The sequence below is a fragment of the Tachypleus tridentatus genome, chromosome 6, assembly GCF_004210375.1.
Source record: "Tachypleus tridentatus isolate NWPU-2018 chromosome 6, ASM421037v1, whole genome shotgun sequence".
NCBI classification, from domain to species: domain Eukaryota; kingdom Metazoa; phylum Arthropoda; class Merostomata; order Xiphosura; family Limulidae; genus Tachypleus; species Tachypleus tridentatus.
This window is the reverse complement of record NC_134830.1, coordinates 42335693-42361059: the sequence shown is the minus strand read 5'-3', so window position 1 is coordinate 42361059 and position 25367 is coordinate 42335693. Positions and strand designations below refer to the sequence as shown.

General features: G+C 34.3%; 1 long non-coding RNA gene across 2 annotated transcripts in view; it reads right to left on the bottom strand.

Moving 5' to 3' along the window:
- The window catches only part of LOC143254537 (uncharacterized), a 66468-nt gene that overhangs the window by 21035 nt on the left and 20066 nt on the right, over positions 1-25367 (bottom strand). For both annotated transcript variants that reach the window (XR_013030242.1, XR_013030241.1), the window contains exon 2: positions 14487-14779. This is a non-coding gene — a long non-coding RNA (uncharacterized LOC143254537). The remainder of the gene's footprint in view (positions 1-14486; positions 14780-25367) is intronic.

Here is a 25367-nt window from a genome sequence, read left to right as displayed (position 1 = left end):
AGAACTAGAGAGAACAATATGATGTATGTGAGATAATTTAAGAGTTAGTTTCTAGGAGTGATAGCTGCCATGTTGAATGAGAAGTCGTGTTTAGAACTGGAGAGAAGAATATGATGTATGTGAGATAATGTAAGGGTTAGTTTCTAGGATTGATAGCTACTATGACGTAGGAAAAACCTCATTTGGAGCCAGAGGGAAGGAGACGGTGCGTGTGATGTGAGGAAATGTGAAAGTTAGTTTCGGGAATTGATACCTGCCATTACGTATGAGAAGCTATGTTCGGAGCAAGAGAAAAACAGGTTGTGAGTGTAAGGTTATGTGAAGGTTAGTTTGTGGAGTGAGAGCTACCACTATAATGTATGAGGTGGAGTGAGAGCTACCACTATAATGTATGAAGTGGAGTGAGAGCTACCACTATAATGTATGAGGTGGAGTGAGAGCTACCACTATAATGTATGAGTAGGTATGTTTAGAACTAGAGAGAATGAGACGGTTAGTGTGGTGAGGAAAGGATAGAAAGTTGTACATTCGTTTGTTTATGGCAATGGTTGAGTGGAAAGTGAAAACAAATAAGTTTGTACGTGGGACTAAAATAACACAGGTTTGCAAATGTAAACTTCATAAAATGGTCTTGGTTTTAAAACCGGATTTCCCTTAATTCGTCTATTCAAGTATTAAAATAACAGTATTCTTTTTATCATAAATTTATTTACAAATCGGAAAGAAACACATTCTCACTAAGATCAAATTATCATTTCGTTTACTGCGATGAGCATTTTGTATTAATATGTGTGTTACGTTTGAGTTATAAATCGTTCGATAAGACTTTCAGGTCGCTATTGGTCTAGAGAAATCTATAGCCAGTGGTTCTCAACATTTTAAGCTTAACAAAATGCGATCCGATTTCAATGAAAACTATTATTTATGTAAAAGTGTATATAGTTCGGTATGGCCGGGTGGTTAGGGTAAACAACTCATAATCTGATGTTCGTGGGTTCACCAAATATACTAGCCATTTCAGCTGTGGGGGCGTTATTATGTCATGATCAATTCCATTATTTTGTTGGTAAAAAAGTAGACCAAGAGTTGGCGGTGGGTGGTGATGACTATCTCCCTTCCCTCTGGTCTTACACTGCTAAAGTAGGACGGCTAGCGCAGATAGCCCTGATGTAGCTTTGCGCGAAATTCAAAACAAATAAAAAGTACATATGATGTTTTGTGAAAAATCTTTACATGACGGAGGAAAAATGGTATCCATTTTCTTATTCAGCGTACAGGAATTACTGTAGAACACGTGAAAATTTCAATACAGTAAAACTCTCACATAGAAGTTCAGGTTGCACGTTAAGGATGTAAAATAAATTGTGCTCGGATGTAATTTGTATGTAAGGAAATTAATTCCATGTTTAGAATGTGGAAGTTGTTGTGTTCGAGACTATATGAAAAAATGTGTTAGGGAGGTCACTGAATATTGATATCTGATGTTGATGAGTAAGCTACGTTCACAATAACAGAAAAATCAAACGTAAGTAAGTGTCCAGTAAGATGAAGTGAAATAATATATGCGATCAAAATACAGCGAAAGACAGAACAGAAGCATTGGGTCCCAGAAAACACTAAACAAAGTTTATTGACAGATGTTTTTTTTTCAAAGAGACCTAAAACTACAGCATTCGAATAGGTCATTGTTCTTGTTTTCTATTTTCCTGAAGAAGAATAGACAATTTTTTGAAAGCGCTCGAGTTTTGGGTCTCGTTTGAAAGCCATTACAACTTTTGTATGTTATCCTGTGTGCTAACTTCTTAGTTGGGATTTATTTACAAATGACCGTTCAGTTAGTTTTCTTGTTGTTTTCTGTGTGTTTTTTTAAATCTCGTGCAAAGCTACACGAGTGCTATTTGCGCTTGCCGTCCCTAATTTAGGAATGTAAGACTAGAGAGAAGGCAGCTGGTCATCACCACCCACCACCAACTCTTGAACTACTCTTTTATCAACGAGTAGCGGGATTGATCGTACCATTATGACGCCCTCACAGCTGAAAGGGCGAAAATGTTTGGTGTAACAGATATTCGAGCTCGTGACCCTTAGATTACGAGTCGAGCGCCCTAACCACCTAGCCATGCCGGCCTTGACCGTTCATAATTCAACCACGCACTAATTACATTTGAATGAAAATGGACTAGACTGCTAAAAATACAACTTGATAATAACTGGGACTTGCTTTTGGAGAGCTTGAATGTTGCTTGTCCGATTGTTCTGTGTAACTATTAACCAGACAGTTGTGATTTGGTCTATATACTAAAATGCCCAAGTCTTCACTAAACTTCTTTTTCGAAGAAAACTAGAATAATATATATATCCATAGCATATACTTCAAAACATTACCATTTTTAAATGACTCTACTGAGAGATGAGTTAAAGGTCAACGACTCTCTGTCTTCTAATGTGTGTGTGTGAAAAGACTAGAGAATGGGATATTTTGTAACAAGGGCTATGTGGAGGTTAACTGGTATTTGTTAAGAGTATTGGATATTCAGAAGTTTATTTTTATTTTGTAAAATGGCTTGTGGGTTATTGAAATAACTTAATGTTTAAAGGATAGCTAGTAGGAGAGGAATGGAATGTGATTAAGTGTTTAAGTTACTAAAGTTATATTGTATGGTTAATTATTTTGTTTTGGAGGAGAAGGGAATCAGCGTTTATATGAAAGGTTTTGTATCAGGTGCATTTATGCATAAGATGGAATTTAAAGGTTAGTTTGTAGGCTCACGCGCAACGACTAACGCTAATAAGATTAGTAGAGGATAAAAAATGAGTAGAAGGTTTGGTGTGGAGGCCAAAGTAGATGTTAATGTAGCAGCACTTCGTCCCTACTAAACCGTGGGAGTGGGTAGGGAGTGAGGAGATTGCTATGTGTGATGGAATGTGTATATGTGTGGGTAATAGCGCAAGAGAAGTCGTGTGCAAAATCTAATTATGAAGGTAGTAATTTAGCATCTTGAAGGAAGGTCTTATGTTGTAGCTAGTGTCTAAAAAGGTATGGATGGAGGCCTTGGTGAGGAAAGTTACTGTTTAAAAGGTTGCCCTGCGAGGTTACAAGTGAAAGCACTTCTGAGAGAAGGATAGCGTGTAAAGAGTTGTGCTTAGAAGTTGCGTTGAAGAAGCCCACATATAAAGGTTATTGTATTGAAAGCCATGTGTGAAGTTATTTTGAGGTTTTGGGGATTGGTATATTTATAACCAGGACGTTGTTTGCATGAGCTCACAGGACGGTACGTTCCAAAGCAACTTGTAAAGAAATTCGTACATGATAAATTCAGACAGTGTGTAGAAGTATGGTGAAAGCCCTTTTAGTGTGTAAAAGGATGGTTATATTGGGAAGAAGGAAAAATGCATCTTTTTAAGCTGTTTGCGAGGTCAGTTTGATGTGGATAATTTCTATATTTATTTGTATAATTTCAGTTCTTATTAAAGTGAACCTGTATAAAGGTTAATCAATCGTGTCCTGCGTGGTTAACTAACGTTTCGGGTGTATTTAGACAGAGATTACAGTGAACTAATCCTAAATGGTGAAGATTAGGATATTTTAAAGGCTAAAAACAGAGTGCTCGACTAATGATTCTGGGTTTCATAATGCTAAGGGATAACGTTAACTGGTTTATAATACATTCATAAAGAAAAATAAACCCTAAATACGTCATTGAGGTAACAAGTGAACGTTACTTCGTGAAACACGACAAATTAGATCGAACATTAGTACCGAACATATAAATATAACATGATACATCTAGTTCGTGAAGATGAGACATAAGTCTCCTTACTTCCTATTAAATGAGATCCTATTTAAACATCCAATCTCATTATAAAAAAAAAAAAGAAACGGACTAGTTATATGAATGACGTGTGACAAAAAGAATGTTCGCATAGAAATACACGCCTAATTTTAGACAGGCAGTATCTGAGCGCATGAATGGGTAAGGAGGAAAAGTGGGCCCCTGAAGTGGAATAACATGTATGGGTGACTAAAATAGGACATACGTGTTTTTGTTTTTATACATGCGAACTAATACATAGTCACAATGTGTTCATCTACATGTGAAGAAGTAAGTGGTTAAGGATATTTTTTTCATGTTCATTAACAAATTAGTAAATAATTAACTGTCATGTAAGGTGGGTTATCAACATGTACAGGCGTATGAGTGATTATGCTGGGTTCGTAGGTTTCTTAATTTGTGCATAAATAAATACTCGTGCTTGAAAAATTAATTAATTAATATGCGAGTAACATTGTTTAAACTGTAGCTACACTCTTATTAAATAGTAAGCTAGATAATGATTATGTGAGTTTTAAATTCATGAAGAGGAGGAAATTCAGTCATTATTTATGATGACATTGTTATTATGTGCCTATTGATTTATTAACGTGTTAACAAGCAGGTCACTATCTGTAAAATATAAACTTCTACACCTGTACAAATGTATACTGTAAATCTAAAACAAAATTCTTAAACGCTGGTTTCTTTATGGAAATTGTGATTAAATTAGGTCATTTTCTGATCTTCCAACATTTATAAAATAGCGTTTCTTCTGCTTTCGTAACAGTTACGACAGAAAGTGTTCGTACCCCTGCGTCCCAAGCGATTTTTTGATCATAACTTAAAACGTATCACGATTAGGCTAACAAAAGTTAAATATATTATAAATGTTATACTATCACCATCTACATAAATTTTTATGTAAATTAAACGGCAAATAAACTGTTTATAAACAAATAACCAAAAATAGGAGGAGCAGAAAGTGTTCGTACAGTTCAGAACGTGTGTGAAAAAACTGATATTTCCGTAAATATTTAGTTTAGTTTGGCAAATAAACAACATTATACCATTCCAAAACTAGACACTTGATTCATAATTATTGGAATTTAGCCAGCAAAAAATGTACTTCCGGTAGTTTAGCGCTATCTCCGTCATTATCTGCTTGGTCATCATGGCGAACAGGAAACAACTGTCCAGTGATTTAAAAAACTGAATTATTGTAAAATACAAGTCTCGTGTGTCTCTTAAGTTTAAACTTACAGGATCAACTGCTAACCTCCCTCGTTCCGAACGCCCCACCAAAATTCCAGAGAGAACCAAGAATAAGGTTCTCAGAGAAGTTAGTAGGAACCCTACTAACCCTATTTCGTTTAACACGTAATGATATACAGAAACTGGTAAGGGAAACTGGGGTTGAAGTAAGCACCTCTACAGTTACGAACATGTTACACTCTTCTGGGTCAAAAGCATGCCGTCCTCGTAGAACTCCATATTTAAAGCCTGTTCATTTAGAAGCACGATTGAGGTATGCAAGAAAGCATGTAGATAAACCTTTTACCTGTTGTAAGAATATTCTTTGGTCTGTAAAGAAGAATGGAAGAAAATACCAATCGAGTACTGTCAAACGATCATGAAGGGCCATGAGGAGAGATTGTGCCAAGTAATTCACCTGAAAGGCTACACAACTGACCATTAAAGTAGACGCACGAACACTTTCTACCCCTCCTATGTTTAGTTATTTGTTTATTAACAGTTTATTTGTCGTTCAGTTTACATAAAAAATTATGTAGATGTGTGTTAGTATAATATTTATAATATATTGTACTTTCATTATCCTAATTGTGACACTTTTAAGTTATGAGGAAAAACTACTCACGAGCCAGGGATACGATCACTTTCTGCCGTAACTGTATATATGTAATGTCAGCTGGTATGGATAGAGAAAGCACTATGCAGAGGGGCAAACAACGTTTCAAAAATTTCTTCGGTCATCGTCAGGTTCACAAAGAAAGAAAGTGGTAACTGACCGATAGCTGACCACATGTTTGAAGGCGATTGTGTAATTCAATGTAGGAATGTAGAGGGCGTGCTTAGAAGGTCGAAACATTGTTCGCTCCTCTACATAGTGCTTTCTCTATCCATACCAGCCATTTTTACATATACAATTTTATCTACAAGTGGGTTTTCTCGTCATCACGGATTCTGCGCTTCCTGTTTCATATATAGGTCCCCTAATTATGCTTTGTTAAAGACATTGCTAAAATTTAAATGTCGTTAATTTTCTATCCTGATTTTTATGTTAAAGCATTCTGTACCAATGGTTAACGAGTACAATGCCATTACCTTATTCATGTGTCTCCCTGTTTCTCTTGTTGGAGAAGAAGCTTATTTCAGTGTTTAAATCAGATATCATTTTAAGTACCCATTCTTCAAAATGATGACCTGGCTGAAGTATTGTTTGAAAGCAACCGTTTCATTCTTCAGAGAAAAACAACTTCACTGTACTGCCATGGTTCTATTGCTTTTGCTTTGATGCAGAAGTATTCATGGAACACACTGAAACTTCTGCTATGAATTCTCCTGCCAAGGATGTTAATTTAGTACGCATGTTGATGATATTTTTAATTAACTGCAATGATGTTGACAATTTTGTCCTCACACCTGTATCCACAAAATTTATTAATACAATTGAACTTTCAACAAGAATGTAACGGCCCATCATTGATCCTTGATACTTGGATTGCAAATTGATCAAATTCTGTTTTTATTTCAGCTTATTTTGATTTTTTTCACTCAAGTTTATCGTTAAAACCTAATTTATGCGCTAATTTTCGATCAAAATATAGAAATACTTAATTTTAAAATATAAACGATCACTCTATCTTTTCTGACGCGTTTGTATTTGAAAAAAACAAAAAAGTTACGTAATAAGGTTTCTAACCAACACGTCCCCTAAGATAAATCCATTATCTTATCATATTTTTCGAGCGGCGAAAAGTTAACTAGGATATACTGAACTCAGCATTTACACCATGTAGTTATTGACAGTTAAACTTTGTCCCTTCTACTGATAAAAGTTCAAAATTATACAACTTGAATGTTACTTGTCAAATTAAGTCTTCTAATTGTAACACTCGCTATGTAAACGAAACGTGTCTATTGTTGTAAACTCGTGAAAAAGAAAGTGTAAACTCTAAATTCTGCTTCAAGAAATCGGACAATAAACTGGGACGATGGTGAAACATTACCTCTTATTTTAGCAAACGAGCTTTTAAGGATACACGATATTTTTAAATTCAATTGCACCGTTTGCGACATGCTATTTAAACAGCAAGGTCAGATTTTCTCTTGTTTAAGCAAATAACAAGTTTTAATTTAGAAATGATTACTTAGACAGAGAGAAACAAACTAGTACCACCCACCACCTGTAAAAATATTCTTAATCGCATAGAATTATCAACTTTTACACCTATAACGCTTACAGTTGAAAGTCCGAAGCGTATTCAGCGACGTTTGGCGAATTCGAGCCTTTGACTCTCTTAACCACAGCCCTCTTCGCTAACCACTTAGCGAAAGAACCTTGATTTGGATCGACATATCATCCCTAAGTCGTATCTTTACTGTTTAACGACAGGCCAGTTTAGGGTTATTTTTTTCTGCATATATTGTGACATTTACCTTCACTTTTGATGGATCTAAAAAAGTAGCGACAGGCAAATGTTGAAATCACGAGCAGTTTTCTACCATTTTTAATTTTGACAGTCTATACCTTAAGTTATTGATAAAGTGATCTACTAATCTGAACGTTTAGAAAAAGCAAGCAGTTTTACGAAAACCTACGTTTAGCTTTCTTTGAGCAAATGATTAATTATAGTGGTACAGCAGTTTCAATCAATCCCTAAGGGAGTAGCAGATTAAGGTGATACGGTTGGTTTATTAACATGGAAACAATTAAGTGATTGCGGTGTAATAGTAACTTTAGTAATTCGCTAATAAGGGAAGCATATTTAAGATGAAAGAAGTTTTAAACGCGTTAGAGAGTGGATTCTTTGTAGCGAAATTGTACGATCATTAATGTGTGAACAAGTAAAAAAAAAATTAAGATTGGAACATCTGTCAGCCCAACAAGAGAAGACAGTAGACTTGTTAAGACATCAGCAGGAGAGGAATCGTAGTAGACGTTAAATTGATCAACATGTAAACAGAAACCTTTATGATGCGATGACAATTTGAAAGCATGTTAATAATCGAAAGCTTGAAGTATAGAAATAATCATTTGATGTCTGAAATGGTGAGTATTTTGTAACAACACTATGCACTTTTATTAAAATTTAAGCAAAAAACATTATTATTCGTCATAGTAGGTTTATTTAACGTGTAAGGAAAAAAATTGTTTTTGTTCTCATATCAGATCTATTATAGTAATAATTATGGTAGATTGGTAAGTTATTAGTAAGTGAAAAAAAACGACCTGGCAACTAGGTATACAAGCAACTACTGAGTGGGAAATATTAGGTTTCATAGCTTCTACTTGGAGTGATGAAATACATATATTAAATGTGAACAAAAGACATTGTGTCGTATAGACTTGTTTTCTCCAATTATTTTGTTCAATAAATGATCACGACAGATTACATGAACTTTATATCAATTTAAAAATACAACAGATAATTGTTTTGTTCTGACATAACCACAGTTGATTTATTAAATGAATTTGAAATAATTTCAAACTTATTTAGGTACAACTGAGAGGCTTGCTAACTACTTAGAACTATAGAGGTGTAACTCATATGCATCTGTGCTAATAACCTTACAAAAAACATTGTTTAATAACTGAACTTTGGCTGCTAGTACTTGTATTAGCCCAATTGTTTATTTCAGAACTAAAGATTTCTGATTAGGACACACCTAATTGTTGTTACATGACATAGAAAAATTGTGTTAAACACCAGTTGAAAGGAAACGAGTTTGCACATATTATAAACATAAAACAATATACGATTGTTGTTCGCTTTGAATGTGAAATACACGTAGCGTAGCCACAATTATGTTCATACTTCAAACGTAACTTTATCGTTCAGGTCTTATAATTATGCTATTGAGGTCACTCAATAGATGTAACAAGCTTCGTTTCTATTTTCCTCTAACAATAAATTCTAACTTTCTTTCACGCAACCAATTTGTTTAGCACTATAGCGAAACATGAGTGTGTTATAAACCCACATATATGTGTTATATGAGTGTGTTATTCTGATTCCATGTTTGTGAGCATATATACTGAATTATGTGTATAATAGATTCCACCAAACTGCTTGAAGGTTGTAAGCAGAAACACGTTTCTGACACATTTGTCTTTACATGTAGATAACATTTATACAATGACAGTTTCGTTTTCATACGCAATTTATGAGTTTTGCATAGTTCTTTTTTTCTAGGCCCAACATGGCCAGGTGGTTAAGGCACTCGAGTCGTAATTAGAGGAACTTTAGTTCCTTACTATCAACGCTAGCTGTCCATAATTTTGAGGTAATAGACGAGGTGGAAGGCAGCTAGCGTTGATAGTAAGGAACTAAAGTCTGACAGAAATATTTTTCATTAGTTTTAAAATTTAAAGAATCCAAAAACCGAACATCTAGTTCACCAAAATCAGTTCAAGACATTAGGTTTCATGTGTTGAAAGCTTCAAGAACCCTAACATATTTCAGTTAAAACTAAAATAAACAATAAACAAAAATGTTTTCTAAAAAAATTATGTATTCCTATTATTGAAACTTCAAAAGTAACAACGATTTTCCCAAATAGTTATTAAAATTTCCTTAGAAAAAATTGCCTACATAAGAGAGAACAACTTTTATAATTTTGTAGCTGATGTCAACGTAAATTTTACTCATATTCCCAAAATAGACGTTTCCTCGAAATGTATATTTTTGAAAGCTGTGCATTTTGAAATGGCCTGTCAGACCAAGTACATAGGACGCTGGGCTTGTTATCTGAAGGTCGCGCGTTCCAATACCTGTCCCACCAAACATTCTTACTCTTTCAGATGTGGGGTCGTTATAAAGTTACAGTTAATCTCGCTATTCGTTGATAAAATAGTAGCCCAAGAGTTGACGGTGAGCATGATGACTAACAGTCTTTACTCTAGTCTTTTACTGCTAAGTTAGGGACGGCTAGCGCAGATAGCCATCGTGTAGCTTTGCGCGAAATTCATAACAAACAAACATTTTGAAACACTGTACTGATAGAAAATATCTACATTGGAATAAATCTCACAGATAATAGCTCAGTATACATTTTAATGGTATATGTAACGATTATTTCTTTAAAGTGTAGAAAAACACTTTTCGTTAAAATTTTGTTAGATTGTTTTTTAGCTAAATATCCGTAAGTTTATCCTCTGGAAAGAACAACTTTTAGATTATTTTCAGCAACGTTATTTATTTATTGTGGAACGCAACTAACAAAAGCTAAAGCACTCGGAGGATATGTTTTGTTATAGAGATAAAAACTAAATACTGTGTTAAGTAGATAACAACTAATATGCTTCAGGGATGCACTGTGTTAAGTAGATAGCGATTAAAGCACTTAGAGGATGTACTGTGTTCAGTAGATAACAACTAAAGCACTTATATAGGATGCAATGTATTACGTGGGTAACAACTAAAGCACTTATATAGGATGCAATGTATTACGTGGGTAACAACTAAAGCACTTATATAGGATGCAATGTATTACGTGGGTAACAACTAAAGCACTTAAAGGATATACTGTGTTAAGATAAGATGTTTATTAAGAATTTTTTATCTTCTTTCCCTTGAATAAATTGAGTTACATTAAACCACGTTGGTATTACTCTCGAGGTAATGACAGGAAAACCAGAACTATTGTATTCGTTCTAATCTCAACAAATTATACACGTATTTAAGTTTAGGTTGTTAAGATAGTGGCTGAAAAGTTAAATAAAAAAAAGTTAGTGGTTTATAAAACGTATCGTTAATACAGTACGTGTAGATGTAAATGCAATTCCTATAACAGTTCCAGACATGTGTCAGTAAATGTCTTCTTTAAAAGTAAAACAAAAATCATTTACTCAACTCAAGAGAAATCATATTAAAATAACTTAATTGTTCAATCTATTTTTATTGAGGTTATATACTTCTTGGTAATAAGGCAGTAAAGAAAGCCTGCCTATACTTTCTGTGATGTTTGTTTGTTTGGAATTAAGCACAAAACTCCATAAAGGTCTGTCTATACTCTGCCCACCACGAAGATCGAACCCAGTTTCTAGAGATGTGACAGACATGTCGATGTGCCACTGGTGGTGTCTATAATGTTATTGTTCCCTTAGATACAAAAGTTTTTAAGGTAACGTTGAAGTTCAGTAATTTCTTTTTCACCTTCACATAGCAGGTCATCCCAGGAAGTTTTCCAGAAATGTCGGTACCTAAAGATATTCAACTGCTTTCATTCCTCTGATTTCAGTTCCAATTTTTGTTGTTTAGTGTATTGTATGTAATTTGACAAAAGTGAAGGCCCGGCATGATCAGGTGGGTTAAGCCGCTAGACTCCTAATCTGAGGGTCACGGGTTTGAATCCCCGTCACATACAACGCCCCCACGGCTGAAAGGGTGAGCAAGTTTGGTAAGAGAGTAGCCAAAGAATTAGCGGTGGGTAGTGATGATTAGCTGCCTTCCCTCTAATCTTACACTGGTAAATTAAGGACAGCTAGCGCAGATAGTCCTTGAGTAGTTTTGCGCGAAATTCAAAACAAACAAACTAACTGAAGTGAAAAAAGATCTTCTAAACCAATTTGACAAATAATACACTCAACATCTTTTTCAATAAATTAATTTAAAAATTCTAAATGCAATCACCTAATTTTTCTTTTATATTTTAAAATCGACCATTCTGATGAAAATTGTGTATTTCTTCGTGAGGGTTACACGTGTTGCAGAACAATATGTATATAACAAGCGTCTTTGTTTTTATTATCATTATTCAGTTTCTTGAAGTTTTATTTTATCTTCTAACGACATTATTTTCAATTAGTTTATAAACGTTGAGGTTTATCGCATAAAAAATATTGTTCTAGACAACTAATCCCAAGTAACCTAAAGTAAACTTAAGTTTCACAAGAAATTCTTCCTATAGTATAGGTTACAGGTGAGTCATCGAGGGTACAATAAGAGGGGTGTTGTTTTCCTAGATAATCCCTCTATAAAGCAAGTTGAGCCAAAATATTAATACCCTTAATTTAAATTAATTATAATAAAGAGAGCATTAACGTCTAAAATATCTTCCATTTCATTAACTGGATTTTCTTCATAATATTCAAATTCAACAAAATAATCCCGAGAAATCAATATATCATTGTTATCCGTACACTGAGTTAACTTTGAATTTAATTAACAATAACTGTTTAAAGTATTTTCTATATTCCTGTAAAATTTTACTTTTTTTAAACCAGTGATCCAAGCAGTGATGTAGAGTTACTTTCAGAAACCTTCTATGCCTTAAAATTTCATAAATCTTTTCATCAGTATTATACACATATCAAATCTTTCTGATTTATAAACTACTAGGCTTTTAAATTTAACTCTTTCAGATCATTAGATGTTTAAATCGCTTCAGTTAGTCATTACCATTGTGAATGTTAGTTTAATATGTCAAAAGATGCTCGCTTACCCTCTCACAGTGTAGCCTAACCGTGAATTTGAACATCACAAATCAGGTAAACCAAATAGTTTAGGAAGCTCGACTCCTAATTTGTTGAAAGTGCTTATTTGTTTGTTGTTGAACATGAAACTAAACAATGGGCTATGTGTGCTGTTAAGGAAGCTCGACTCCTAATTTGTTGAAAGTGCTTGTTTGTTTGTTGTTGAGCATGAAACTAAGCAATGGACTATACGTGCTGTGCCCACCACGGTTATCAAAAATACGTTTTTAGCATTATAAGCCTTCAGACTTGCCACTGAGATACTGGGGTTGGGAGCTGTTGAAAGTGAGTGAGAAATTGTAAAAACATAAAAATATTTTTTCGTATAACTTATTTTATGAGTTTGTTACCTCCGTCGAATACATTTGGACTATGATCTAACTTAAAAATTGTTAGTTTTTGAAGGGTCAAAGTCACAGCAATGCCACTAAAAACCAAAAAATCCCTATTCACTAACATGGGGACCGATGTCTATCGCTGTGTTTGCGCTATACTCTGTAAAAAAGTATCGTATTTTGAGGAAACAAAATAGGCATATGAAGAACATTGTTTCTCATTGTTCTGCCAAACATGGTTCGTATTTGCTGATAACGAAGGACATACGGACATATTTTCGTATGTTTGAAAGGCCAAATATGTCAGTTTTTCATTATGTTTTAGTACAGATGATTGTAACATATTTATTTTAATTTGTTAATGCTTGTTTGTTAATATTTAGTGTACGTAGTTGTATTCTGATTTTCATTCAATATTTAAGACTTTTTTACACTTTCAGTCATTATTGTTTAATAAATAATACTTGAATTTAAGAATACATTTTGCTGAGGCATGTGGATTTTATCACCATAAAATTGTCAGAAATGTATCATACCAATCTTATTTCTTAAAACAAAAATATTTTAATGAAACCTAGTAGTTAATTGATTTTAAATTATAGAAGGAATTAATATCTGGATTTTTTTTCACAAATTTAAGTAATGTCTGTAGTGTTTGTTTGTTTTTGAATTTCGCGCAACGCTACTGGAGGGCTATCTGCGCAAGCCGTCCCTAATTTAGCAGTGTAAGACTAGAAGGGAGGCAGCTAATCATCACTACCCACCACCAACTTTTGGGCTACTCTTTTACCAACGAATAGTAGGATTGACCGTCACATTATAACGCTCTTACGGCTGAAAGGGCGAGTATGTTTGGTGTGACCGGGATTCGAACACGCGACCCTCGGATTACGAGTCGAGTGCCTTAACCACCTGGTCGTACCGGGCCTTTAGTATGTATATATATTATAAATTTCAAAAGAATAGGTCAAAGAAAAGCGCCAAACACATAAGACAGACAAATAAGCTCCTAGTAAAAGAGGTATCCGCCAATACAGGACCCACAAAGATGTGTGGATACACCATCTATTCATTTAATTACTTTACCTTATTTTCAGTTTCATTACGATGGCGAACGATAAGTTTAGATGTTTGGTGTTTTTGGCTTTAACTCTCCCAATGTTTGTCTTAATATGTATTTATTTAACTCTGATATCTTCATTTCGAATTTTAGACAAGTAAAGAAAGATAAAACTTGGTAAATATGCGGTGTATCACTGCCTTTGTATTGTCAATCTTTACGTCACTTACTAGGGTAGGAGCTACTCTTCTCATGTCATAATTTAAACCCGATTTTATTTGTTTATTTTTGGCTAAGTTATCCGAAAAGTTACATATATATTTATGATGCCTTGGATAAATTTTCTATATGACATATTGTGGAACAATTATATGACTAATTAATTTTACTTCTGAAATGTTTGTCACACTTTGAAACTCGTTATATCAAAACAAAAGTGTGAAGTCTTCGGTGATTTTTTGCATGCCTCCATGGAAACATTCCTAAAAACTTATACGCCACACTTCCCTGCACGAAATGCTATTACCATTCGTCTGGAAAACAACTTAAGTAGGTCTTACCTGTTTAGACTTTCTGTTCTTCGATCCAGTCGAGTCCACTGAGACCAAAAGTCCCTGAAGAAATGGTTCTTGGAACATACAAAGCTGAGAAACGTTGACTCAAATAGGATGGTTGAACTCCGAACAGTAAACAAGTTCTGTTACTACTTCTCTCATTTCTAACTTCAGTCAGCCTTTGTAATTTGCATAGCAAGCCTTCAACTTTAGAGGTAATTGAGCTTTATGTCCACATTCCGGGAGAGTCGATCGATTTTTTAGAAGAGGTGTTCGTTGATGCTGAATAATGAATCATTCTAAAAAAAGAACGGCCAAAGCAAATTTTCGCTACCTATCTTTAAACTTAAACAAATAAAGTTCGCTGTAAAACAAGCCATTAAACGTTGTATAGACGTAATCATGTCAGTGTTAACAGAGTTTTCAAACACAAACAAATATACAAAAGCATGTGCTATGTAAAAGCATGTCATGCAAATGAAGCTATATTTTAAGCCTAAAAGAAAATACTTTTCCATTTTTCCTTCATAAGGAAGTAACCTAAGGGGAAATCAATTTCTTTGTTTGTTTTGAATTTCGCACAAAGCTACTCGCGGGCTATCTGTGGTAGTCATCCCTAATTTAGTAGTGTAAGACTAGAGGGAAGGAAGCTAGACATCACTACCCACCGCCAACTCTGGGGCTACTCTTTTACCAACGAATAGTGTAAGACTAGAGGGAAAGCAGGTAGTCATCACCACCCACCGCAAACTCTTAGGCTACTCTTTTACGAACGAATAGTGGGATTGACCATCACGTTATAACGCCCCCACGGCTGAAAGGGCGAGCATGTTTGGTGCGAATGGGATTCGATCCCGGGACCTTCGGATTACAAGTCGAACGCCTTAACACACTTGGCCATGCCGGAGCGGGAAATCACAGTTAAAATGAAATTTAAGCTCAAAATGCAGTTGTTTTACTGAAGGTGGTTTATTCTGATTTTTGACTATATATATAAATTTCTTACAATTATAGCAAAACATTTTGGAACAACGCGGACCTACTGGTCCATCTCGGCTGTTCCATATTCTCAACTAAACTAAAACTATTAATCAATAAATTTTAAAAAATCTTAAAGCCAGCTCTTGTCATTCATATAATTAAATTATTCTAGAGTTAAGTACAAAGCTAATAAAATATTTAATTTTCAAAAACAAACATTTAATTCAATACATATTTAAATTTCAACTTTTGAAATTGACGAGATAGCGATTAGGCCTGGGATGGCCAGGTGGGTTAAGGCATTCGACTCGTAATCTAAGGGTCGCGGGTTCGAATCCTCCTCGCACCAAACATGCTCGTCCTTTCAGCCGTGTGGGGGTATAATGTGTCGGTCAATCCCACTATTCGTTTGTAAAAGAGTAGCCCAATAGTTGGCGGTGGGTGGTGATGACTAGCTGCCTTCCCTCTTGTCTTTTTTCACTGCTAAATTAGGGACGGCTAGCGCATATAGCCCTTGAGTAGCTTTGCACAAAATTAGAAAAAAAAAACAGCGATTATAAATTTATCTTACCCTTTCTATAACCATTGGCGCTTGACTCGCAATATGATAGACGCAGTATTTTAGATTATACAGTTTGAAATACATAAAGATTTGAAACTTCAAAAACTTAACTTCTAATTTTAATTACACCCGTCACTATACTTAATTCACTTTTCTGGTTCATCTCTCTTTCCATTTCCCATAATTCAATTTAACTGTTTCATTATCTATTTAATTGGACTTGCGTTTTATCATTGCAGTTCGCGCTCAGTGACGAATATTTCTATAATGATGTCAGAAAATCAAGTTGACATATGCTATTCTTCTTTTTGTATTTCAATCTTCCCAGTAGAAACTCCCAAATCACCCCTGCTCCTCTAAAACCCCTCTCTAACAATGTGTTTTCCTCGAAATGTATTCTGCAGCCTTTTGATTCGACGATGGCATTAAAAATTCTATTTTTCATCTCAATCTAAATTTCGAGTAAGAAAAAAAAAACGATGGATGAAACGAAGTAGCTTATATGGATATACGTTTGGTAGATTAAAAAGACCACTGTTTTATTAATTCTGGTATGTGTGACATGTAAAAGGTATTCTCGAATGTTAACATGAAGGTGATATTATATTCGTTTTTCTGGTTCTTGGTAATCACAAAGTTACACAATGGACTATCTGTGCTCTGTTCACCACGGGTATCGAAACCCAATTTCTAACGTTTTAAGTCCACAGACATACCGCCGTGCCACTGGGGAGGAGGTACCTTTGGTTATCTTCCATGTCCACCTCGGAGAATCGAACCCGAATTTTGGCGTTGTGAGTACAAAGACTTACCGCTGTCCTATCGGAGAAGTGACATTAAAAAGCATGCATACAGTGGTGGAGCGTAAATTCGAAGGTAAAGTTCGACTATTTTAAGGAAATGTGTTTCGATTTTTAAAAGAACCTAGGTATATAATTTAATTTTTAATATATCAAATTAAGCAATCAGTTCAAACAATATTTCAATGATATTGGACGTGTTAAGAAGTGATAACAATTTAAGATCTGTTGTAGGACTACTATAATTGTTGTTCTCTTTTTGTTTTATAAAACTTATCATAAATAAATCGTAAGCTGGTCATTATTATAACATCAGCTGTTGTGTTGTAAAGTAATAAAATAAAACCAAAATGGTCAGAATCGCTTGTTATGAGAACATATTATTTTGGTTTGTTTGGTTTGGTTCCTTCAGAGCAAAGCCGCACTGGGCTATCAACTGCGTCCATCGCTGTAAATCCGTAAACTTATCGCTGTTTGTAAAAGCCATAAAAACGGGGCTTCTTGTTTTCAGTCCGAAGGGCACCTTGCGAAACACATGAGCTATAAAACTCAGGTCAGAGACCCTACGCTCAGGCACAGACATCCCTAATTTAGAACTGATGACTAGCAAGAGGGCAACCCAATCAGTAGCAGCTTCCCACGCGGCCCTCTTAACCGACTTTTACAGTTATAATATTTCTGCATGTGCAAGTGCAGAGCACAATTAGCTACATATCGAGACTCGAACCTATAACATTCAGATCAGCAGAACCGCACACCAATCATCACGTTTACAGCTAGCCCATGCTAAAAATACACGCGTTTATTATTATGTGAAATAACACACTGTAGTTTTTAATACAAATACAGTGTTATACATTTGGCAGTTACAGATTAGGGTGAAGGCAGCTAGTATTCATCACCCACCGTCAACTCTTGGGCTAATTACTCTTTTATCAATGTAGTTTTAATACAAATACAGTATTCTATTGAAAAAACAAATGTGAATGGCATGACCATGAATAGAAATAATTTAGCAGAAAAATTACAAACTTTGTTTTTAATAAAACAATGTATTGGTAGCAATGAATCTACACACCTACTAATAAAAGATTAATAAATACTTCGTTTTATACTAATGGCTTTGTTTGTTTGTTTGTTTTGAATTTCGCACAAAGCTACTCGAGGGCTATCTGTGCTAGTCGTCCCTAATGTAGCAGTATAAGACGAGAGGGAAGACAGCTAGTCATCACCACCCACCGCCAACTCTTGAGCTACTCTTTTACCAACGAATAGTGGGATTGACCGTCACATTATAACGCCCCCACGGCTGAAAGGGTGAACATGTTTGGCGCGAAGGAGCTGCGAACCCACGACCCTCAGATTACGAGTCGCACGCCTTAACACGCTTAGCCATGCCGGGCCGCTATACTAATGGCAGTAGCAAATAATTCTATTTTAAGAATAATGCGTAAACAAATGTTAAACATCGGAATTGTGTTATGGTTAACAAAAACGTACAGTTTGGAATATGGAGAAATTGTCAAAATTTTCGTGTTTACAAAATATTACAAGTGAAGCAAGAAAAAAATTACAGTTTAGGGTTTCTTTTACTGACAATCTCAGATAAGATCGTATTAAAGAAAAGCAGATAAAAGAAAGCGTATGTGTATGTTAGTCATCGTTTAGGCTTCTCTTTGTTTCTCATAATTACCATTACTGTGTTTTCAATAGTGGATGTTGAGTAAATTTCAATATAATCACGAATAGTTTGATGTTAACATTGTCAGACAAAGTCTACAACACAAGCTTGTAAAAATGTGCATTTTAAGTAGGTGTAAACAGAAGCTGAATGTAGTTCGAAATTCATGCTTGTACCTTCGTTATAGCAAATCTTCCACAATGTATGGTTTCTTTGAAACACGAGACACACAATACCGTAGCTGATGACAAAACGCTTACCTTGTTACAATGTGACATTTCATGTAAAAGTATGTTACATTCTGTAGACGATGTTTCTGGCGGCGAACAAAACGAAATCCAAACAATAGCACAACTAAAAGTTTGGTTTGAATTTCGTGCAACGCTACACGAGAGCTATCTGCGCTAGCCTTCGCTAATTTGGCAGTTACAGATTAGGGTGAAGGCAGCTAGTATTCATCACCCACCGTCAACTCTTGAGCTAATTACTCTTTTATCAACGAATAGTAAGATTCATCGTCAAATTATAACGCCCCAACACTATAAAAGGCGAGCATGTTTGATGGAATGGAGATTCGAACCTGTGACCCTCAGATTGCGGGTAAAGTGCCCTAACTACCTGGCCATGCTGGGCCACGACTAAATGAAGGATACCTAGAATAGTTTCATACTGGTGCACCAATAAATGTGTGTGTGTGTTTGTGTTTTTCTTATAGCAAAGCCACATCGGGCTATCTGCTCAGCCCACCGAGGGGAATCGAACCCCTGATTTTAGTGTTGTAAATCCGGAGACATACCGCTGTACTAGCGAGGGGCAACAATAAATGTTCACTAATGGTACAGCGGTATGACTGCAGACTGAAGCCGCTAAAATCAGGTTTCGATAAATGTGGTAGGGAAAGAACAGATAGCAGATTCTGTAGCTTTGTGCTTAATTTCAAAACAAACAAGCAAAGAAGCAACAAAAAACATGTAAACTGCTGTAGTAAACAGTAAAATGGTGTGTAAACAGAAAATAAATAAGCATTCTTAGATCAATGAAAGTAGATTTGATCCATGTGTAAGTTTAAAAGTCGAAGAGGTTTGTTCTCACTTGAGATGATTTGATCTTATGTCTTTCAAAAAAAAAGGAAAAACAAAGTGAAAATTTTAAAAAAGGCGTATGTAGCGTAGCGAACTATGAATAAAGTTCGATACAATCAATACACTGGTAAAGGGTTGTACTGAAAAAAAGTTGTATCTGGATTCATCACAAGTAAATGGTTATTAAAGTGACTTACGGTTTCATTACCAGTGACTGGCTATACTGATTTACAGTTTAATCTGGTTTCGCTACTAGTAAATGGCTATACTAATTTACAGTTTAATCTGGTTTCGCTACTAGTAAATGGCTATACTGACTTACAGTTTAATCTAATTTCACCACCAGTAAATGGCTATATTGACTTACAGTTTAATCTGGTTTCACCACTAGTAAATGGCTACACTGACTTACAGTTTAATCTGGTTTCACCACTTGTAAATGGTTATACTGACTTACAGTTTAATCTGGTTTCACCACTTGTAAATGGCTATACTGACTTACAGTTTAATCTAATTTCACCATTAGTAAATGGCTATATTGACTTACAGTTTAATCTGGTTTGATCACTAGTAAATGGCTATACTAACTTACAGTTTAATCTTGTTTCACCACTAGTAAATGGCTACACTGACTTACAGTTTAATCTAATTTCACCACTAGTTAATGGCTATACTAACTTACAGTTTAATCTGGTTTGATCACTAGTAAATGGCTATACTAACTTACAGTTTAATCTTGTTTCACCACTAGTAAATAGCTATACTGACTTACAGTTTAATCTGGTTTCACCACTAGTAAATGGCTATACTGACTTACAGTTTAATCTTGTTTCACCACTAGTAAATGGCTATACTTACTTACACTTTAATCTTGTTTTACCACTAGTAAATGGCTATACTGGCTTACGGTTTAATCTTGTTTCACCACTAGTTAATGGCTATACTGACTTACAGTTTAATCTTTTTCACCACTAGTTAATGGCTATACTGATTTACAGTTTAATCTTGTTTCACCACTAGTAAATGGCTATACTGACTTACAGTTTAATCTTGTTTCACCACTAGTAAATGGCTATACTGACTTACAGTTTAATCTTGTTTCACAACTAGTAAATGGCTATATTGACTTACAGTTTAATCTGGTTTCACCACTAGTTAATGGCTATTCTGACTTACAGTTTAATCTGGTTTCACCACTAGTTAATGGTTATACTGACTTACAGTTTAATCTTGTTTCACCACTAGTAAATGGCTATACTGATTTACAGTTTAATCTGGTTTTATCACAGGTAAGTGGCTAAACTAACTTACAGTTTAATCTAATTTCACCACTAGTAAATTGCTATACTAACTTACAGTTTAATCTGGTTTCATCACTAGTTAATGGCTATACTAACTTACAGTTTAATCTGGTTTCATCACTAGTTAATGGCTATACTGACTTACAGTTTAATCTTGTTTCACCACTAACAAATGGCTATACTGATTTACAGTTTAATCTGGTTTCACCACTAGTAAATGGCTATACTGACTTACAGTTTAATCTGGTTTCACCACTAGTTAATGGCTATACTGACTTACAGTTTAATCTTGTTTCACCACTAGTAAATGGCTATACTGATTTACAGTTTAATCTGGTTTCACCACTAGTAAATGGCTATACTGATTTACAGTTTAATCTGGTTTTATCACGAGTAAGTGGCTAAACTAACTTACAGTTTAATCTAATTTCACCACTAGTAAATTGCTATACTAACTTACAGTTTAATCTGGTTTCATCACTAGTTAATGGCTATACTAACTTACAGTTTAATCTGGTTTTATCACTAGTTAATGGCTATACTAACTTACAGTTTAATCTTGTTTCACCACTAGTAAATTGCTATACTGATTATAGTTTTATCTTGTTTCACCACTAGTAAATGGCTATACTGACTTACAGTTTAATCTTGTTCAATCACTAGTAAATGGCTATACTAATTTACAGTTTAATCTTGTTTCACCACTAGTAAATGGCTATACTGATTTACAGTTTAATCTGGTTTCACCACGAGTTAATGGCTATACTAATTTACAGTTTAATCTTGTTTCACCACTAGTAAATGGCTATACTGATTTACAGTTTAATCTTGTTTCACCACTAGTAAATGGCTATACTGATTTACAGTTTAATCTGGTTTCATCACTAGTTAAAGGCTATACTGACTTACAGTTTTATCTAATTTCACCACTAGTAAATGGCTATACTGATTTACAGTTTAATCTGGTTTTATCACGAGTAAGTGGCTAAACTAACTTACAGTTTAATCTAATTTCACCACTAGTAAATTGCTATACTAATTTACAGTTTAATCTGGTTTCATCACTAGTTAATGGCTATGCTAACTTACAGTTTAATCTGGTTTCATTACTAGTAAATGGCTATACTGATTTACTGTTTAATCTAATTTCACCACTAGTAAATTGCTATACTAATTTACAGTTTAATCTTGTTTCACCACTAGTAAATGGCAATACTAACTTACAGTTTAATCTTGTTTCACCACTAGTTAATGGCGATACTAATTTACAGTTTAATCTTGTTTCACCACTAGTAAATGGCTATACTCATTTACAGTTTAATCTGATTTCACCACTAGTTAATGGCTATACTAATTTACAGTTTAATCTTGTTTCACCACCAGTAAATGGCTATACTGATTTACAGTTTAATCTTGTTTCACCACAAGTAAATGGGTATACTCATTTACAGTTTAATCTGGTTTCATCACTAGTTAAAGGCTATACTGACTTACAGTTTTATCTTGTTTCACCACTAGTAAATTGCTATACTAACTTACAGTTTAATCTGGTTTCATCACTAGTTAATGGCTATACTGATTTACAGTTTAATCTTGTTTCACCACTAGTAAATGGCTATACTGATTTACAGTTTAATCTGATTTCACCACTAGTTAATGGCTATACTAATTTACAGTTTTATCTTGTTTCACCACTAGTAAATCGCTATACTGATTTACAGTTTAATCTTGTTTCACCACTAGTAAATGGGTATACTGATTTACAGTTTAATCTGGTTTTATCACGAGTAAGTGGCTAAACTAACTTACAGTTTAATCTAATTTCACCACTAGTAAATTGCTATACTAACTTACAGTTTAATCTGGTTTCATCACTAGTTAATGGCTATACTAACTTACAGTTTAATTTGGTTTCATCACTAGTTAATGGCTATACTAACTTACAGTTTAATCTTGTTTCACCATTAGTAAATGGCTATACTGATTATAGTTTAATCTGATTTCACCACTAGTTAATGGCAATACTGATTTACAGTTTAATCTGGTTTCATCACTAGTTAAAGGCTATACTGACTTACAGTTTTATCTTGTTTCACCATAGTAAATGGCTATACTGACTTACAGTTTAATCTTGTTCAATCACTAGTAAATGGCTATACTGATTTACAGTTTAATCTGGTTTTATCACGAGTAAGTGGCTAAACTAACTTACAGTTTAATCTAATTTCACCACTAGTTAATGGCTATACTAACTTACAGTTTAATCTGATTTCACCACTAGTTAATGGCTATACTAATTTACAGTTTAATCTTGTTTCACCACTAGTAAATGGCTATACTGATTTACAGTTTAATCTGGTTTCACCACTAGTTAATGGCTATACTAATTTACAGTTTAATCTTGTTTCACCACTAGTAAATGGCTATACTGATTTACAGTTTAATCTGGTTTCATCACTAGTTAAAGGCTATACTGACTTGCAGTTTTATCTTGTTTCACCACTAGTAAATGGCTATACTGATTTACAGTTTAATCTGGTTTTATCACGAGTAAGTGGCTAAACTAACTTACAGTTTAATCTAATTTCACCACTAGTAAATTGCTATACTAATTTACAGTTTAATCTGGTTTCATCACTAGTTAATGGCTATGCTAACTTACAGTTTAATCTGGTTTCATCACTAGTAAATGGCTAAACTAACTTACAGTTTAATCTAATTTCACCCCTAGTAAATTGCTATACTAACTTACAATTTAATCTTGTTTCACCACTAGTAAATGACTATACTGATTTACAGTTTAATCTAATTTCACCACTAGTAAATTGTTATACTAACTTACAGTTTAATCTTGTTTCACCACTAGTAAATGGCTATGCTAACTTACAGTTTAATCTTGTTTCACCACTAGTAAATGGCTATACTGATTTACAGTTTAATCTGGTTTCACCACTAGTAAATGGCTATACTGATTTACAGTTTAATCTGGTTTCATCACTAGTTAAAGGCTATACTGATTTACAGTTTAATCTGGTTTCACCACTAGTTAATGGCTATACTGGCTTACGGTTTAATCTGGTTTCATCACTAGTTAATGGCTATACTAACTTACAGTTTAATCTTGTTTCACCACTAGTAAATGGCTATACTTACTTACACTTTAATCTTGTTTTACCACTAGTAAATGGCTATACTGGCTTACGGTTTAATCTTGTTTCACCACTAGTTAATGGCTATACTGACTTACAGTTTAATCTTTTTCACCACTAGTTAATGGCTATACTGATTTACAGTTTAATCTTGTTTCACCACTAGTAAATGGCTATACTGACTTACAGTTTAATCTTGTTTCACCACTAGTAAATGGCTATACTGACTTACAGTTTAATCTTGTTTCACAACTAGTAAATGGCTATATTGACTTACAGTTTAATCTGGTTTCACCACTAGTTAATGGCTATTCTGACTTACAGTTTAATCTGGTTTCACCACTAGTTAATGGTTATACTGACTTACAGTTTAATCTTGTTTCACCACTAGTAAATGGCTATACTGATTTACAGTTTAATCTGGTTTTATCACAGGTAAGTGGCTAAACTAACTTACAGTTTAATCTAATTTCACCACTAGTAAATTGCTATACTAACTTACAGTTTAATCTGGTTTCATCACTAGTTAATGGCTATACTAACTTACAGTTTAATCTGGTTTCATCACTAGTTAATGGCTATACTGACTTACAGTTTAATCTTGTTTCACCACTAACAAATGGCTATACTGATTTACAGTTTAATCTGGTTTCACCACTAGTAAATGGCTATACTGACTTACAGTTTAATCTGGTTTCACCACTAGTTAATGGCTATACTGACTTACAGTTTAATCTTGTTTCACCACTAGTAAATGGCTATACTGATTTACAGTTTAATCTGGTTTCACCACTAGTAAATGGCTATACTGATTTACAGTTTAATCTGGTTTTATCACGAGTAAGTGGCTAAACTAACTTACAGTTTAATCTAATTTCACCACTAGTAAATTGCTATACTAATTTACAGTTTAATCTGGTTTCATCACTAGTTAATGGCTATGCTAACTTACAGTTTAATCTGGTTTCATCACTAGTTAATGGCTATGCTAACTTACAGTTTAATCTGGTTTCATCACTAGTAAATGGCTAAACTAACTTACAGTTTAATCTAATTTCACCACTTGTAAATGGTTATACTGACTTACAGTTTAATCTGGTTTCACCACTTGTAAATGGCTATACTGACTTACAGTTTAATCTAATTTCACCATTAGTAAATGGCTATATTGACTTACAGTTTAATCTGGTTTGATCACTAGTAAATGGCTATACTAACTTACAGTTTAATCTTGTTTCACCACTAGTAAATGGCTACACTGACTTACAGTTTAATCTAATTTCACCACTAGTTAATGGCTATACTAACTTACAGTTTAATCTGGTTTGATC